General features: G+C 38.1%; 1 protein-coding gene and 1 long non-coding RNA gene across 6 annotated transcripts in view; one reads left to right on the top strand and one right to left on the bottom strand.

Annotated features, from left to right (window-relative positions):
• Nucleotides 1-15,762, bottom strand: part of LUC7L3 (LUC7 like 3 pre-mRNA splicing factor) — a 56,244-nt gene that overhangs the window by 10,065 nt on the left and 30,417 nt on the right. For 3 of the 5 annotated variants that reach the window (XR_011975241.1, XR_011975236.1, XR_011975240.1), the window contains one exon: nt 2,320-3,186. The gene's annotated coding sequence lies outside the window, so the exon portion shown is untranslated. Of the gene's footprint in view, nt 1-2,319; nt 3,187-15,762 lie in introns of those variants that run through there. The other 2 variants (XR_011975237.1, XR_011975239.1) reach the window with 2 other exon arrangements.
• Nucleotides 9,575-11,249, top strand: LOC140528655 (uncharacterized). Its single transcript, XR_011975243.1, has 2 exons — nt 9,575-9,750; nt 10,652-11,249. It is a non-coding gene; the product is annotated as an uncharacterized lncRNA (long non-coding RNA).

Raw genomic sequence — 15,762 nt, 5'->3', positions numbered from 1 at the left:
AGAATGCACAAAAGTGCTTGATGAAGCAGAGCAGAGGCAATAAAACCAAAGAAAAGCAATACTAAACCTCTCTGCCCAATCTAGGACTATACACAAGGCCAAGAGCTCACAGGTGGGGAGTGCGGAGCAGGGGGAGAGGGGATATCTGAAGCCTGTGTGATATCTAATATTCAAGTAGGGCAAATCATGACCATGCTAGGTGACAAAGTCAACTCCCCAGAGAGGATGTACAAGGACAAAGAGCCTGAACCAAGATTAGTTTGTCTTCTGAGAAAACAGGAGATGGAGGTACAAGGAAGGGACTGAGACTCCCCATCTCTGGCTTTAACCACTCTATCTACAACTGTGTCAGGGCAACAGTGGCAGTATTCAAAATTCAGTGGTGGCTGGACAAGAATATAGATATCCCATCTAAAAACATGGGGGTGAGGATGGGGCAAAGTCTTGACACAAAGTCTTAAGCCAGGAATTGGAGACATCTGAAAATAGAAGAAAAATCCTAATACAATGAAGAATTACTATGGATTAAGAGAAGACCAAGAGATAATTTCAGAAGAGAATAATTCTACAAGTCTGAGTAAAGACTAAAAAAGGAAAACAAAACAAAAAAATTGCTTGCCACAAGGACTCCCAAGAGCATAGGGAAGAGATAAAAAATTAAATTTGAGCTTTTGAGAAAAAAATGGAAGAAAAATATCTCAGAACGGAATGTAGAAAATCTTACTCAAGTACCTCTCATCCTGAAAAATAGAGTGGAACAAATTCAATGAGCCAATGAGAAACAAAAAATACTAGAGCAATGTCAAATTTGAAAAAACTGAACATGGGACGCGTATCTACTACCTAAAACAAATGACTTGAAAAACAGGACAAAGTAAAATTTAAGAATCAACAAACTCCCAGAAAATTTACTGGCCAAATAAAAAACCTGGATACAATATTTTAGGAAATCATGAAATTACCTAGATCTATTAGAAGCACAGAGTAAGGTGAAAATAGAATGAATTTACTTGATCACCTCTTGAAAGAGCTCCCAAATTGACAATGTACCAGAATGTCATAATCAAAATCTAGAGCTTCCAACAAAGGAAAAAAAATACTTCAAGAAGTCAGAAAAAGTTCAATTACCAAAGAACCAGAGCTAGGTTCAACTACAACTATAAGGATTTTGAAATCCTGGAATATAACATACCAAAAAAAAAAAAAAGGCTTATGACTGAGAATAACTTATCCTGTAATACTGCATATGATCTTACAGGTTAAAAAAAATGAATCTTTAATAGAGGAGAGGATTTTTCAAGCATTTCCTGATGAAAAGCTGAAAGCTGGGGTAGACTCTCTGAAATGCAAATGCAGGATATGAGAAACCTAGAAAAGTAAATATATTTGAGCAATTGGAAGGGGCTAAATGATGATCAAGTGCTTATATTCTAAAAAGGATACTTGGTTCTTTTAAGTCCACTTTACTCAAGGGTCACAGAGAAATGGGGCCTGGTTGAGTTTGTTGGGCTAAAATAGAGATGTCAAATTCATAGCCAGCAAAATTCCCTAGTAACGCAGGAACTAGATTAAAACGTAAATGGGAAATGTTTAATGAAATATCTATTATAGATGTTAATTCGTGGGTTTTCCAAGTCAATATGCAACCAACAGGGATTACTTCTATTTGAGTTTGACACCACTTGTCTAAAGAAAAAGGAAGGGGAAAGAATACATGAAGAAATGAGGAAGAAAGGAGAAACTATTTCTCATAAGTAGGATGTGCCTGGAGTACATACACATCAATATGAGGTGGGAGGAGTGGACACACCTTATGAACCTCTCATCTGGTTCTTATCTGAAAAGGCAAACGCAGGAAGATCATATACAGTTTGGAGTAGAACTACAATGAATTCAACAGGGAAACAAGAGGAGGCAGGCAGGGGTGGGGTGGGGTGGGCAGAGCCAGGTAGGAAACAGTTCCTTGTTTAAAACAAGCTTCAGCTATGGAAGACTGACCATTGGGCTAGATGAAGAAGGGAAGGGCAGAAAAGATCAGACCACTCCAATGCAGATTCCATCAACCATTATGATTTCAGAAGACTGAGGATGAAGCAAGCTTCCCAGTACAGAACAAGACATACATTTTCAGGTACAGTTCGTGTGTCGATTTGTTTTGTTTGATTATACTTAATTCTTTTGTGCAGGAGATTGGGATGTGAGGTGTGGAGGGAAAAGTTAGTAATTAGTGACAGCAATGCAAAAGGAAAAGAAAATAGAATCAATAAAATGTTAAAAATACACAGAGAAGACGTTCAGAAGAGATCACAAACAGGGCAATTTTGTTACTATTATGTTATATTTAATGTACACTTCTAAAAAACAAATGGCATTTAACAATTCAATTTATATATAAATCCTTTCTTTTCATTGTATATTGAAATGCTCATGTTTAAGTTCATAATAAAAAAGAATGTTAAAAAATCAGAGATCACTTTCAGCTGCAAAAAAGAGTGGCACTCAATAATTATGTGAATGAATGACTAGGGCACCACTAAACCCTCCCCCATTTATGTTCCACTGGTCTCATTCCATTCCCTACCATTCCTCTAGACTCAGCCTCATACACTAAGAACTCGTAATTGCTTTGGCTATTCTACTCCTGGTCACACCCACCTAGGCCTCAGCCTGCCTCCTCTTCCCCTCAGTGGCAGCAGTTTCCTGTAGAAAGGAAAAGCCCAGGATAAAGGGCAGAGAATCAAGTGAAACTTGTGTATTCCACTGCCCTAGGGTTGGGCAGCATCTAGATCCACTGCACTGCACCTCACCCCACCCTCACCCCCACCCATCTTCTTCCAAGGCCATCCCACCCTGGGTCCAGTGACCCTATTATCACAAAGTCACTTAACATGTAATAATTTCCCCAAATGCTTGAACTTTGGAGTGCCACCCCTTCCTCCTCCATGCAGATTCCCAGCCCAGGACTTTGCCCCTGCCCTTGCCCCTCCCAACCCTCCTCGCACCTGGGGATGGGAGAGAGGCTCCAGGAGCTCCAGCGCCTGTCTCCTCACGTTTAACATTGGGCGTCAGTGGATTTCAGATCCATCTTTTCCTGAGAACAACCCTGGATCTCTGCTAAGGCAGATGCCTATCAGGTAGGATGTTTGTTTCCCATTTGTGCTGTTATTGCTGTCACAGATGTGATTTCTGGGAAGGGGCAGAGAGAGGAGCCTCTTAGTATTAATGTACTAAAGCTTGGGCTTACCCTGAGGCATCAACTTGGAGGGGGCCTAATTACAGTTCACTACAAAACTAAGGTGGGCCTTCTCTCTCAAGGGTAATAATAAGGCTCACCTGTGTCAAAGGCTAGAGGAACAGCACCTAGATGCAGTTTTGGACATAATAGATACTAGATAAATATTTGCTTAATGAAAATTAACCTGTTGTTTATCCATTTTCTGAGGGCAACAGTAAAAATCTGAGCTGCTGAGGCCTCTGCTTATATCCCAGGAAGATAGAGGGGCACCCAGGTGGATTTGGGGGAAAAGTGTTGAGATATAGAGAATGCCAGTGACTGTTTAGCTAATACTAAGCCCACCCCACAGTTGAAGGAATTCTGCCTCCTTTGGGGGCATACTATGATTGTGCTACATGCTGGGAGGGAAAGAGGGACAACTTTGCTATTACACACACAGGATTCTAAAGCTAGAAGAGATCGTTTAGTCTAATCCTCTCATTTTATGGAGAAAACTTGAGAATCCTTGAAGCGGCCTGCTCAGGGTCAGAGAACCAATTATTAGCAGAGCCAACAATGGAATACAGTCTAGTGTCCTTGTTCCTAATACCAGATTGCCACTGGGTGACCTGAAATGACCTTCACCCATCACACACAAGAAGGTAAAACCAACACTATAGTGTGCAGCATTCAAGGATTTAAACTGGTGCTCACTTGACAAGGAAACCCAGAACTCCCTGACTTTTTGCCTCAATTGAATTTCATATAAGTCATCTTAAATATTAGGTATACTCAAACCAGGGGTTCTTAACTTTCTTTTATTGGCCTCAAGGCCTCCTTTTGAAAATAATGTTTTTAAATAATTAAAAGAAATGCTAAATTTGTTAGAGGTTAGTGCAAGATGGATTTTTTTTTCCCCATTCAAGTTTATGAACTTTCTGAAATCTATCCACAGATCCCTTCCTTGTGAGTCTGTGGACCACAGGTTAAGAACCCCTGACTTAAACAAATGTACAATCTTTTACATAAGGTTTTTATTCCAAGGGGACCATTATAGAATTAGTGTATCAGTATTGGAAGGCACCTCTCCCCACTTCCTAGAAGAACTGGAGGGCTATGGGCAGTGGAAAGCTGCATGTACTTTCACACTTTTATGCTATGTTACTTAGTTTTGCTGAATTGTTTTCTTTTTCCTCTTTCTTATTATTTGTTACAAGGGACAGCTCTTTCGGAGGTATAGGGAAGAGGGAGAAATGTAGGTGATGTAAATACAAGATATCAATAAAGTATTTTTAAAAGAAATGAATATAAATACTGAGAAAAGCATAGGAAGAACTTGTATGTAACTTGAGGCAGGGTGCAGTAAGCGGAACCAGGAAAACAACTACACAACGATAACTATAAATGGAAAGAACAAAAAAAAACCCTAAACACTGAATAATTATGACTGAACTGAGATGTAAAAATGCACCTCCCTCTTTTTTCCTGAAAAGTAGGGAAATACTGGGGCTTAACACTACACATATTGTCAGATTCAGCTGATATGGCTAGTTTTTCTCAACTGTCCTTTCGTTTGCATTCTTTGTTACAAGGCATGGCACTATAGGGAAGGGAGAGGGATACATTTGGAAATGGGTGATGTAACAAGAAATAAACTTTTAAAAGGCAAATATTGCACTGAAATTGTGTGGTTTTTAATAGAACCTGTTCATATTCTTTATTGGAAAACAGCTTATTCTTTTACATGTCTCCTGACACTATTATTATCATGACACACCTTGAGACTGATTTCAGCTATTGACCTTACTTATATCTTCTACTCATGTCTTTTTAAAATCTGAGTTGCTAGATGATCTACCCCGTGTGATCCCTTTAAATATTTCCTATTTTTTTTCCCTTCAGGATCATCTGCTTGTATCTTTACAATTTCATTTTTGGCTATTTCCTATCCCTTGTGGACCAATTTACCTTGCAGAATTTTAGACCATGGGATATCCTTTCTCTGAACTTTGAAATCTTTTCTTTCAAAATCTGTGGTGTATACTAGACAGCACCCAATTTCTCCTTTTTGATCAGGAATTCTAAGATAGAATAGTCACTTCCTCTCAACAGTGTCATTATTTCTACAAAAGTAATCAGTTCCTTAGTGATAACAGTTTCTCTCATATCCTCTTCTACCTTTTAAAGAAATTATTCTAACAGCAAGTGAAAATTATCTTCCCTGCTTTAGGTAGAGAGTTCCAGCAGTTTCCTGTTAATTTAAATCCCTTGTCACTATCAGGTCTGTATACCAGATCTGTGTTTTCCCAATCCTACCTATTTTTTTCTGGCCAATTAACCATATATATACACTCCCAGAATAATATCACTTCTATTTCATCCTCCAATGACCACCAAATATTCTCCACCATATGGTTTTTGTTTGTAGTGTTATCTAAAGAACAAAACTCTGGGCTGGAAATAAGGATATAATCACTCCAGTCTACAATACATCTTCAGTAAGTTAACTGCTCTGAATCTCAGTTTTGCTGTCAGCTATTGTAAGAATAATTCCTGGTTTACTCTAAAGTGTCCTCCAACTTGTTGCTCAACAAAACTGACTATAAATCAATGCTTTGAGGCTAATAAATGTGAAAATTCTCTGAAAGTTAAGTACTCTATGAATGCATGTTTTCCTCTTTCCTAGACTGGGTGTGGAAGAATACAGACCTGACACATAACACAGCTGATTCGATGTCTGGCAGAGGTAAAAAGACAGAGGAGGGGACAGAAGGTAATTTTATGATTACTCTTCCTAAAAGGGTCTTCACAGGAAGGTAACATAATGGAACAGCTGAGCCCACTAGAGGCTTTTACTTATAAGTACATGCAAAGTATCACAGAGGACCTCCTGCACTTACTCTCCTCTTTAAGGCACAACGTTTCCATATAGGAGAAGTGTGCACTGGAATCAGGAAAGAGTAATTCATGAACTGAGTTCCCTTTAACTTGTAAATGAGAAAACCATAGCACTAAGCTTGGGGTTTATAGTAACTTTGCTAAGAGGCAAGAAACCAAGAGTCATCACTCATTTCTGACAGTCTCAATGCTTCATTGGCATTGGGGAAGGGGCAGACTGGTGGCTTAAGCAGGTATTAAATGCCATCTTCTGACTGCCTCCTCTCAAAACAGAAATGGGGAAAGATATTAAAAGAAACTAGTTTGTTCCTAGCTCCATCTAAAGCAGACCATTTAGTGAGAGCTATACCCCAGGGAAATATTCAAAAGCCTAAAAGAAAATTTTTCCACTCTCCCAAGGCAACAGACAGTAGAAGAATGGTTCTAAAAGGAATGATGCAAGCCCCCCATGTCATCAAAAGAGAGGCAAATGTGTACATACAGGGATAATTCCAATAAACTATGAGAACAAAGTCAGCCTGTACCAAAGAGGGGTTAAGGAAGTTCTAGACCTCAATAATGTGTACATAAGGAGACAGAAGAGACTCTGCCTAAAGTTCAGAGTAGTGGAAAGGTGAGGGTCTAGGTCTAGCTGTGGGGTTGAGGGACGGTAAAGCAGAGTCAGCTTAAAGAGTCAGGGACTGGTTGTTCTAGCCTTGGCTAAGAGGCTGCATGGCATTGTCCAGCATATTATCCTTAATCTGGTTCAAGAGCTCTAAGAATCAGTAAGCTACAAAATAGCACTAGCCATCTCATTAAATGACTAAGGACATATACCTACTACACACTGAATATTTCATGCATATTATTTTTCAAATGTATATTGACTTTTTACAACATTTTCTCAATAATGAAATACTAATAATATAATTACTTAACCTCTCTGAGTCTGCTTCCTCATTTACAAAACACGGAGAAGCCAAACACAACTTAAGAAATATCTAAACACTATGGCAAGAAACCATGCTAGGCAAATGAAGACTCAAAGACAACATGAAATAATATTTGCCCTCAAGCATGTACACACAAAAGTAGATACAAAGCAATTAGGGAGTGAATGGGTGGGTACAAAAAGACCCTACAAGTCCAAGGATGGGGTGACAATCAGGAAAGGCCTCATGTAATAGATGGTACTTGAGCTAACCTTCAAAGGAAACTATTATCTACTGCTCCTCACTACTGTTCTACTGCATATAACCTCATTCCCTAGTGAAGTAAATGCTTTTTAAGTGCCATTTAAATAAGAGTTTTTATTGCCATGTTATTGCTCACAGTTATAAAGGTCAAACCACTGGGACTACTAAGACCTACAATCATGTTCCAATTCTCACACTCACTAGCTGTTTTTAACACCAGGAAAGTCCATCTCTCTACCTCAGTTTTCTCATTTATAAAACAGCAACTGATATTTATATAGCACTTAGGGTTTGCAAAGTGCTATATGTACAATTTCAGTGATCCAGACAACTGTGTTCTGTGAGGTAAGTACTACAGGGTTTACTATCCCCATTTCACAAATAAGGAAACTGAGGATCAGAAAAGTTGTGATTTGAATAGGTAGGGAGTACTGGAGTCAGTAATACTCTAGCTCAAAGGACTGAGAAAAATATTTTATAAACTTTAAGCACTACAGAAATGAGCTATTACTATTATTCCTCATCTCTTGAAACTTCCTTGTTTCTGTTGAGGGCAACACATCATTCCACTCATAGGTTCAAGGGTGTCCATTATGAACGTTCACTTCTTCACCTTCCATATCCAATCAGTTACTGCATCTTGCTAATCAACCAACAAATAACTTACTGACAGTGCCAGCTACCATATCAAAGGCTGATCCATTTTAACCCAACATTTCTATGCACATAGCTACTGGCCTAGTTTAGATCCTTATCTCTCCTAGACTACTGAAATGGCCTAACGGACTAATGAGTCTCACTATCTTCAGCATTCCTCTCTCCAGTACATCCTCCACACAGCAGTCAGTGAGTTTCCTAAACCACAGGTCCATCTCTCCTCCCTCAACTCCTTTGTACAGGCCGTTCTCCTTGGGTCTAGAATGGTTTTGTTCACCTCTGCCTCTGTGAACCCCTTTAAAGCCTTAGATTAAGTGCCACCATCTACACTCCTAACCCCCTCTAGTTTTTGTACTCTTCTTGCACCCCCTCCCCCAATTATTACCTACTTTTCCTATTTCACTCAGTAGAATTTCAGTCAGCTCCTAACGGGCTGTTTTCTTTTTGTCTTTAAAACCCCGCCATCAAACTGGGGGTGGGGGATGGAGAGGGTGTGCATGTGGGATGATGGCATCTAAGCCTTGGCTAAAAGGCAATGCATTGTGTAAACACTTAGTTTTTAATAAGGGAGCTCAAATTTTAGCTCAGAGGTTAGAAATATAAACCTTGGGCAAATCACTTCTCCCTAGGATCACACTAGATAATCTATTAGTTCCCTTACCAGTTTTAAATTCCAAGAAAGTCCCTATTAAATTTTGTTAAAGCCCCAGAGCAGGAAAACAGAGCCAAAAATGGTTATGTCCCATGCTGCACAACTCTTTTTCTTAACTTCCCCAGAAGAGCATGAAGAGGAAGACATACATGCAAAAGCACCAAAGGATCCGGCACCTCCACCACTGCCTTTTCTCCCCAGGGCAGAAAATGCCACCAGTGCAGGTGAGGTCTGAGTTCCTGTTCCCCTCTCTGAGAACAATCCAAGATTTCAACCTGAATTTATTTCCAAAAAGTGAAGGTATACTGCTGGGGGAGTTCCCTCTCCACAAGTCTAGAGAGTTATTAAGCTGTCTGCCCCTCACCAAAAGATGCTGTCTAGACAATCAGAACCCTCTGCACCAAAATAATTCCCATGAGAAGCTAGCTTCAACAGGACAGCTGGTATCCTAGTCAGGGCGCCTTTGTGGAAAGGTTATATGATAGAGGTGAAAGGCTTCTGGACTTAAGTCAAAAGACTTGGATCTGACACCCAGCTCTACCATGTACTAGCCTTGTGATTCTGAGCAAGTTGTTCTTCACTGCAAATCCTTCTTTATCTATAAAACCACCAAAATGTTATTTGCACTACTTATCTCAAAACCATGAAGAAAGTACCTTGTAAACTACAAAATGCTACAACCCAGTTAACATTAGACGATCTACCACAAACGTTAACATATTTCTTGCATGCCTACTACATGCTATGCATATATACTACCTCTCTCTCCATCTAAGAATTAATAAGCCTAAGCCAAATATAACCAAGCAACCATTTAAGTCCTAGAAATCATATACTCCACAACCAAATACATCCCTTAATTTTTGGATGACCTGGGTCACTGCTATCTTCTATTATTGTAGAATTAACAGCAGGATGCAATAGAAATGAATGTTTTCCTCACCTGAACTATCACACTTAAATTTCTGTGTAACCTAGAGCTGGTGCTTAAAGTCAGAAAACAGAGTCCCAGAGAAAATGACTTCATTGAAATTGAACTAGACAGACAAAAACTGACTTATCAAGACCTATTGCAAGTGAGTTGTCGGGAATTAGGAATTAACCTAGAGCAAGTGGTGAAGATTAGAAAGTTACCCAACACACTGCTCAGAAAGGTAAGTTTCCAAATTATGAATATTCAAATTGAATTCCTGGATGCTTAACATTTGGTTAAGTAAAAGGTTCAGATTTTGGGGTAAAAATAAATTTCAATGTACTGCATATGGTTAATCATTTCTGTAAGGCAGTAAATAAAGCTCAGTACAAACGATCTTAGAAATGCAGCCCTGGGTTCTGTTTGGGAGCTATGTGCCTTTGGGAAATCACTTACCCTCTGTGTCCACCTGAGAAATGGGGCAACTCTACTACCAACACTTCAAAACAATATGAAAATGTTAAATGCCATCAGTGGCTCTACTGATTTTAGGCACCTGGTAAAATTACAAAATCTTTAGGTGCAATGGTTTTGCAGTCACGTCATTTGCTTCACTGAGTCTCATGAAGAACTAAATGATTAACAGTGGGTAGTAGTGATGAGAGCATTCAAATGAATTTGCCTTTGTTTGCTCAGCAGTAACTAATTCTCATTCCCAGTTTGCACAATAGTAGTAATACTTTGGGGTATTCTGAACATAAAACTTTTTTCTTTTTGAATTAAAAAAAGGCCCCTTTTACAACTTTTTTTTAAAAGCCCCCATTTTCTTGGCAGTTATGATGAATGCTGTAGGTGTTGAGAAAGTTTTTTGTTGTCTGACATACAGCCTAGCATGAGTTCCTTAGAAATGTGCTTCACAGAAAATTGCACTGAGGCACAATCAAGAAATTCTGAACAATTTTAGATTTTGGGGGTGGAGGGGCAAATAGTAAGAACCAGTCAAACTGGTTCTAGCATTAACTTGTAGAACAGAAAAATGTTTGCAAAAATGATTCCTTCTGTGTCGTCATATTTTCATGGTTATTACACATATTAATCATGCAGATATCAGTACAGATTTCTTTCATTTTCTACCCCAAAAGGACAAAGATATTTCAAGACTACAGGAATTTCAAGAACTAGAGCTAATTCTAGTGGATCATGGCATGACAGAATCTACAACATCACTGATAGAGAAACCCTGCTACAATCACATTGCTGCGAAACTGACTTACTAAATATAAGAACCTGAGGAAAAATTCTCCTAAGCACTGGCTATGGATCAAGAATCTGATTCCACTTTCAGCTCCAACATGTGACAAGATACACTTCCTCATCTATAACTTTTTTATAACTTGACTTCCCAGGTTGTTTTTTAGATAAAAATGGATTATGCTTTGTTTTGTTGGGGGAGAAGAGTCTATAGTTCTTAAACCAGCACCTAATACATACAACAGTACTTTGTTAAACAGAAATAAACGAAAGCAAAGGGCAATTAGGATTTATCCTCCAATAATTTATCATCTTCTATAGGCGAAGTACTAGATGGGCTTCTTGAAGGACGATTTCTTAGAAGCTGGTTTCTTAGGCAGGAACTAGGTCTCAAACCCTTGCAATACCACACTGATCAGGGAGGGTCAGGGAGGACTGGGTAAGGCTAGCAGTTATGGCACCTCACAAACTGAGCCAGAATACAGCTACCTCATTCCACACACAACTCTGGCTCCTGAATAATCATGGAATTAGCGGGCCCCTTTGCTTGAAGCCTGGCTAATCTAACTTTCCTGCTTAGGTGCTTCATCTGATACTTGTGAATATAACTGCAAAGTAATCGAATTTCTAAATCATAAAAATGATAGCACACAGTGGTCAAATACCCCTTAAAATGACATGCCTGCCATAGCATCTTGATTATCCAAATGTACCTCTTAAATATAACACTACTTAATCCCAGTTGTTTTATTTACCACCCAATACCCTCCAGATCACCTTCTTTACTGGCTACTAGTTAATAAATGTTTTGCACAAGTGTACTGTAGGCATTCAATGTATGTTACTAATGTTTAAAAAAAAATCAACCTAAATCAAATTACAAAAATCAACCTACTGCCAAAGAAATTCTTTGTACAAATTACACATATGATCCAAACACAAAACTAAAATCAGGTGTTTCTAATTGTTTATATTACTGCTATACTGTATTAGTGCGGGGACAGCTAACAATACTTCTATGCAGAATGTCATGGTGTACTTTAGAGGTAAAGCTACATCTTTAGTAGAACATCAGATCCAAATGTACCAAATACTAAATAAGGTAAAATTTGGAAATAAATATGATTCTTAAAATAAAGTAGAAAACAAGTTGGGAAACCTTTCACAACTTTAAAACTGGTTTGTGAATTAAATAAATGTTTGCCTCTTTTCGTTAATACATAGAATAAAAAAGAAAGCAATTAAATTGTAATATAGCTATCAAAATGATAAAATTAAGAAAACAGGTTCACAGAAGAACCCTTATAAACTCAAACCAAACCATTACTCCAGGCTACTGAGATTCAGTTAGCAAATCACTCCTTTGAAATTCTAACGTAAGAGCTGTTAAAATTATTTTGCTGTAACCCAGACATCAATCATTACATTCTTAGTGCATACCTACTATATTCACTTGAAGGAATTCCCCATTTGAAAAGCACTGTTTGTTTAAAAATTAGTACTTTAACTTTGAAATATGAGGAGAAAGAATAGGACAATGAAAATATAGAATTTGCTACCCTGATCCCCCAATGTGAAATTCGAGGAGATGCTCAATTAATCACTTCTTCCCACTCCACAAAACCAGCATATCTTCTACCTTTAGCATGCTTTAACCTTTTTTGATGTTCTGGCTCCTTTTTTGGCAATCTGATAAAGCCCATGGATCTCTACTCAAAATGTTTTATTTTTAAACAATCAAAGGAAATTCTAAGTATTAGCTAGAGGTTAGTAAAAATATGTCATTTGTAAACCTCCTAAAATTTATTCATGAACACCATATTAAGAACCCTTCTCCTAAAGTATGCTGAATATCTAAGAACTGCTAGTATCAAAGCAGGCCCCACCAACCTGGGAAACAAGCAGGCCAAGCAGGGTTCTAAGACAATAGCTGGATGTCTGCCATAAAGCTTCCATATGGCTGGTAGTTACAAATCCTTCTCGGTCTAGAAAGTGTTTTATACATACAGCTGTTTTTAAATGAGTGTGTGTGTGTGTGTGTGTGTGTGTGTGCGTGTGCGTGTGTGTGCGAGCACACATATGAATGCAGGTTTCTTTTTAAAGAATCCTTTAAGTGTTTGTCCCATACTTTTCAGATCATTTAATCTATGTGGGACCAGAAAAAAAAAAATCTATTCTTTTTGGTGCTTCCCCCCAACCCTCCATCTAAAACAAAAACTTTCACATGGTGGCTACAGTGTTGGAAAAATATTAACAAAATAAGAATGTATTAAAGGTAATCTGTTGGAATAGCATTTCTCTGCACATTAGCCTCATTTATTCGCAATAATATCATTCTCAGAGAAAGTTTTCATTGTCTATGCCTTAGACAGGGGAGCAAAAGCATCAGTTCTGGCAGATGCCCAAATACAAATGATGCTAAAGTAAAACAGCTGAAAGAAAACCTATTAGGACCCAATATGTGGCACTTAAAAGATACCTTTTTGTCCTGCCACAAACACAAAATAGGAAATTCACTCACCTGAAACAAGGTGATTTTCTAAAATACATATTATGAATTTCTCTATTTTCTTTAACAACCAAGACCCCTCTGCCCCCATTCTTAACCTAATAACTTTTATCTGGTATTTTGTATCATTTCCCCAATACGAGCATTATGAAAATGTATACTATGCTTAGTATAGCTGGAAATAAAATCAGATTTAAAAACATAAACCTATCCTGCACAGCCTCAAAAGACAAAAGACTTGAAATGTCCAAATCCACTCATCTGGAAAACTGCATGGCATATACCCCAAGGAGGTAAAATGCAGGTCCCCCACACACCAAAATATTTATACCAGCCCTTTCTGCAATATCAAAAAGCTAGAAACCAAATACATGCCCATCAAACTGTAAACTGTGATATGAGAATGTAATAGATTATAACTTAGTTTAAATAAAAATGAAAAGAGGAATGGAAAAATATGAACTGATACAAATGAAGCAAACAGAAGTGGGAAAACAATATTCATGACAATATAAATGGAATTTTTTAAACCCCTGAAACTGAATGCTATGTAATTATAATCACTTAACTTGGCACTGATAAAGAGATGACTGTGCATTTCCTCTTCTTTGTAGAAATGGGAAACTATGAGTGTGGAATGTTGCATATACTGTTAGACCCAGCTGACTGATGAGTTGGTGAGTTTTAATGAACTTTCTTTTTTCCCCTTCTCTGTTGTGACACAGGGTATGACACAGGGTGTCTAAAATCCTCAAGTTTTAATGCAGCTTAAAAGACTTTAAAAAAACTTTGCTGAAACTTCAATTAAGAATGCCCTTTTAATTCTGCTTTTTTATAAAGAATGTTCGAGATCTTCATTTTTCCAAATCTTCCCATAATTAATTTCACCTCCTTTCAAGATCCTTAATGACTTTAGTGTGTGGTTCACTGAAACTCCACTCTATCTCCAGATGTTATTCCCAGGACTTCAATATTCACATTGCTGACCATTCTAACAAACAAAAAATTCCTCAGAGTTCAAGGAGGCATTTATCCCCTTATAAGAATTTGAACTCATCTCCACATTTCAGCCACACAACCCTAGTACTAAGACCTTATATAACTCACCATCACGTGAAACTACATCACCTCTAGAAACCTAAATGCTAAAGTTCTTCTCTAAAATCATTATGCCTACACTTGTAAATTTCCTCAGTCACAAAAAACCTGTTTTTTGACACTTACTATGACCTCTGGTATCGCCAGCTCTCCTAAGAGGCTCCCATTTTCTTCCACTCTGGATATAAAGAACTCCTTAGCCTTTACTTACCTCAATACACAGCTACTTTGATGACATACTTGCCCCTTATACCAGAGGCTCTTTTGTCTTGTGCCGAGGGTAGTTTCTTCAACCCCAAGTAAATTCTGTCATATAATTTCTCTGCTTCTAGCCTTCCACAAGTGCTGAATAGTAATGAAATCATACATATTCTATCCACTGAAAATTTACATTCTATAAACTAGAGTTTGACAAATTAATTTCAACATCTCTATCTTGTTCCCCATATTAACTATTCCAAACTTTAACTGTTTACTCAAGCTCCTGGCCTTGCACTGCCTCACTCCCACACAGATGACCATTTATTTCAGGTCAAGGTTGGCCATGGTGCTACCTCAACGTCCTTCCTTTAGACTTCTAAGATTTTAATTGTCTTCACTCATATACTTTCCCTTTAAAGAGGCAATTTTTGCAACTAGCTGTGGTGCAATACGTCTGCATCTTAAAAAAAAAAGTCAAGTTTCCCAAGGAAGAAACATGGCTTTGCTACTGCATGCACACAGAAGGTTTATGAGAACTACAGATGCAAAGAGGAAGGGAGAAGTGTTGCATGTGTTACATAAAATTACAAACAAAACATTTAATACAATAAGAAAGCTGAAGCTGGAGTGGCATGAGCTTCAGACTGGATTTCAGTTTCCTGGATCTGGAGTAATCATAACTTTTACAATCAGTCCTGGATGAACAACAATGCATTGTTATTTTCAAGGTTCACTGGTAAAGTAACTGACACTGACCTCAGCTAAAAGTAAAATGCATATTAAGAACATTCATGGTATTTGACCAAATGGTTATTGTGCTATTTGTCCACTTCTTTCAACAGCCGTCTGCTCTAGAGTTCTCATTCTCTGCAGACACAGTGATGGCTCTTAGCCATCCCAGGCTCCTTATGGGGTAGTAAAGGTTGGCTCATTGAGGATGCAAACAAATTATAACCTAAGCAGAGTATTACACAAAACATACATGCACCTAATTTAAAAACTCCAATTTCATGCACAGTATTACATTTAAGTTCCTCCACTAAAGTCTTACTTGAATGCTTCATCATAGCCTAGAGGACTGTTTCTCAAAGGCTATGCCAACAAGTCCTATTTAGCTGGGCAAGTCTCAAGACTGCCATCTATTGTCTATGGGCTAGCCTAGCTAGTTCAGAGAGGTGAATTTTTGCTGGCCAA

This window comes from Notamacropus eugenii, chromosome 2 (genome assembly GCF_028372415.1).
Source record: "Notamacropus eugenii isolate mMacEug1 chromosome 2, mMacEug1.pri_v2, whole genome shotgun sequence".
Classification (NCBI taxonomy): domain Eukaryota; kingdom Metazoa; phylum Chordata; class Mammalia; order Diprotodontia; family Macropodidae; genus Notamacropus; species Notamacropus eugenii.
This window is presented reverse-complemented; position numbering and strand designations above follow the sequence as displayed.